At 40.3% G+C, this 3599-nt stretch overlaps 1 long non-coding RNA gene across 1 annotated transcript; it reads left to right on the top strand.

The window, feature by feature from the left end:
- The first annotated feature begins 1049 nt into the window (after window positions 1-1049).
- Window positions 1050-3245, top strand: LOC105740821. The gene is made up of 2 exons (XR_001116908.1): window positions 1050-1221; window positions 2963-3245. It is a non-coding gene; the product is annotated as an uncharacterized LOC105740821 (long non-coding RNA).
- Window positions 3246-3599: the final 354 nt, after the last annotated feature.

Genomic DNA, 3599 nt, shown 5'->3' with positions numbered 1-3599 from the left:
GACACCAGCTACAAGCTGGTGATCAAATTGACTGAAGGGCCAAAGATCACAAATGAAAGTGATGAGCAAATAAGTATAAAAGGCAACTATTATAATCACAAAAATGCTGTGAGGTTCTCAAGATTGTATCTTTCAAGAAAGGAAGGGAAAAGAAAGTTGTATGAGACGTAATGACCATACAAGTAAATGGTGTGGACCTCATTCTCCCTTTTTAATAAATAGCTGACGTATCCTCATGTCACCAAAGAGCAAGAGAGGTGGCACGTGGATCATACAAGCAACCTGTAATTTATCTGCAGCTAAAAATAAAGATTTCAGAGTACAAATGCTGTGAAACACAGGAGATGTTAAAATAGAAAGAGAGAGAGAGATAAGGAGAGAAAAAGCAAGAGAAAGAAAGAAAAGTTGAGAAGGGTAATTGAGAGAAACAGTCCTCTGGCGAAGACAGCCCTGTCTCTCTGAAATAGTTTATCAACTGATTCAGGGGCAGGAGGCTGACTGCAGCAAGCCTAAATGTGATTCCATTTCCCACAATGCCACAGGGTGGTTCACACAGAACAAAGCTGTGCTTCTTTACCTAAGAGTGCCAGGTAAGCCGTCGGAAACAGCCACCATCAGTGGGAGGAAAGCAGATTGCTTTAAGAGAAAAAGGCTTTATTAAAATTCAAAGAAAAAAGTAAGCTGAGATGATTTAGAAGCATTATGCATTTATTGAACAAACACTGCTAAAGACATTTCAGCAAACTGTGTGTTTAAAAAGTAATAAATAGCTATTGTGTTTACTTCATAAACTTGTCAGACTGTCTTCATTTTATTTTCCTGAACAAACTGAATTTCTGTACTGCTCATCCCCAGCCAGTTAATAAATACCTCACCCTAAAAAGTGCTGTGGTATTAAATTTGCAGCAGATAAAATATGGATGAAGTTGCTGTGCCTCAGGTACGTCAAGTGTGATTTAATATCTCACACTCCTCTTATGAGGAGTAAAAGATTATTCGGCTGCTTCAACCGCCAGAGAGCGAGGTGACCTTTGCCCCCAAGTAACAGCCACTCAGCAAATAGCACCAAATGAAGACGGAGAATAACATATAGATTTGCCATAAGAAAAAATTGATCTAAATCCATATATCAAATCTGCTGATCAGAGCTCTAGAGAAATGATTCACAATCCTTAGCAAGCACTTGCAGGAAGTTTGGGCAGAAAGAAGACCTTCCTGAAGGTATATAGGATATTTTGGTTTTTTCAATTTTTTACTTTATTACTATTATCATTATTGGTCTTTCATATCATTAGAATAAAATCTCCTTAGAAGAAAATGCTCTTTGACTTAATGTCTTAGTGGTGAGTATTTTCTTCTCTCTGGAGAAAGTATAACCTCTTTGAGCATTTCAGAGATCCGGAGAATCTTACAAATGAAGGCGTTGTTCCCCAGTGAAATTTCTCAACAATCTGATTTAATTTATATCTTTTTTAAAAGTTCCATCTAAAATGATAAAAAAAAAAACTCCAAGGAAAACATTTGTTAGCACAGAAAATAAATTCTTATGATTAACATTCTACCATCCAAAAAAGGCTGGTGACTGAGAGAGTTCTCTACACTTCAAAGGTAGGAGAGGAATGAGTTTTAAAACGAGGATAAAAAAAAAAGAAGCAAATTGCTGCTGAGCTATTTTTATTTCAAATATATAAAAGTAGAGTTGGTAAGTACCATGTATAAATCTTCAAAGTGCGGATTGCCAAGGGTCTTCCTCTAAAGACTGTTGTGAAAAAATAAACTTCGGCAATTAAAGCGGCTTTTTCCTTTCGCCATGAAGTGAGGGAAGTGGCCGGGTGTCCCAGGGGCTCCTGGTATCCTCTGTGTTCCCAGGCAGCGGTGAGCCTTTGCTAATTTCAAAAATCTCTTCAGCTCTGGGCCTTCGCAAATAAAGCCTTCTGTCACCTCCCCTAAAATGTGACTGCTCCAAGGTTTGAGGTTTTGTGTTTGTTTATTTGTTTTTCACTGGGCACTTTTGTGCTCAGTTGGTAATTGGTTTTACTGAGCCAGAGGGGGCTGGGGACAAGGCTGTTTATTTCAACTTCCTTCAATGGTGAATAGTGAGGCATTGGCACTAGCGGATAGGTTCACACAAACTCTGTGATTCTTGAAATATATGAATTTGGAGGGAAATTGTCCAAAAACAGGTGAGAGAGGGGATTGAGCAGGGTGGTTTGGTGGGGCGGGGGCAGGGAGGGGGAGGTGTGTGTTTGTGTTTGTGTGCAAGAGCCTATTTATAATAGAAGATTTCCTACCACAAATGAACATTCTCTTGAAAGCAGATGTGCTGGACAGGCCCGCACCCCCTTCCTAGACTGGCCCAGATGTCACTGAGTTCAACAGCTGTTCATCTCTGCGCCTTTCCAAATAAGCGCTTTCCCCATTCCAACTATACAATGGATTGGTCAAGGCAGGGTGACATTTCTTGAGTGACAGATGTGTCTACTGCTGTGGCAGCACCGGCCCGCCCACTTGCTGGCAATCTCTGGTTCCAGGAGGAGCAGTAATATTTCCTTTGTTTGCCTCTGTGGGGAGAGGTGAACAGGGCTGGCTGAGGGTGGGGGTTTGAGAGAAACCGCTGAGAAGAGAGGAAAAGAGAGACCACCTCCTTATGCCAGCCAGGGGTTATTTTCTTTTTAAAATATATATATGCACATTGTGAACATAGAAGAATTTAAGCCAACTGGCAAGGATCTAGAGGTTGTGCAGGGCTGGGAAGGTTTTAAAGGCATGCAGCTTCAAATCCCACGACAGAAAGTCTCCTCTTTCCCAAATTGACCAGACAGAGAAGGAAAATTGCATTGGGAACACCGAGGAATGGAAAATGATGCCCTGATTTCTAAATATCATAATACATTCCAAAGGTTAATTTCTCCTTTTCAAGCTGCTATTTTATTTTTATTTTTTGTTTCCCTCCTGTCCCCAGCTTATATTAATAAATCATCTTGTCAACTGTTTCTCAGTGTGGAATGTGTTCCTCAAAAATCTGCTGAGAAATCAGGATCCTCGGGGATTTACGTGCACCTTGCACTGTGATGACCAGCAAGAGCCCCGCCTGAGTAGGTCCTGAAGGGAGTCTCTTCAATTAAGGGTCTTCCTTTTTCTTTTCATATAGGTTGAATAGATCTACATGTGAGCAATACTGACTGAGGTTCTGCACTGTATTTGCAAAACTAGCTTTGCGGGGAATAAACTTGACTAACTGGAAATTATCCCATGGTAATTAATTAGCATTTCAAAACCAAAGTAGCCATTTATTTTCTAATTTTTTAAAAAGCTAACAATACCATTAATTATTCCTTTTATGAGTCTTGATAATGGCTGTTTACTGGCAATACATTAATATTACACTGTCGGGGACATAACACTCTTGCATATCACAGCATTGTTGCTTTCAATAGGCCACAACATCTATCTTTGCAGTTCTATCCTGAGAAACCTGATTATAGGTGTCACACAGATCTTGCAACTCCTGGTGCTTCAAGTCAGAGGCACCACTTTTGATTTTTGCCTACCTCACCTCTGCTAAGGCCCTTCCCTGGAATGTGCCCTCTTGGCATCAA

Source organism: Nomascus leucogenys, chromosome 14, assembly GCF_006542625.1.
Source record: "Nomascus leucogenys isolate Asia chromosome 14, Asia_NLE_v1, whole genome shotgun sequence".
In the NCBI taxonomy this organism is placed as follows: domain Eukaryota; kingdom Metazoa; phylum Chordata; class Mammalia; order Primates; family Hylobatidae; genus Nomascus; species Nomascus leucogenys.
The sequence above is the reverse complement of the archived record's forward strand: the minus strand, read 5'-3'. Positions and strand labels throughout refer to the sequence as shown.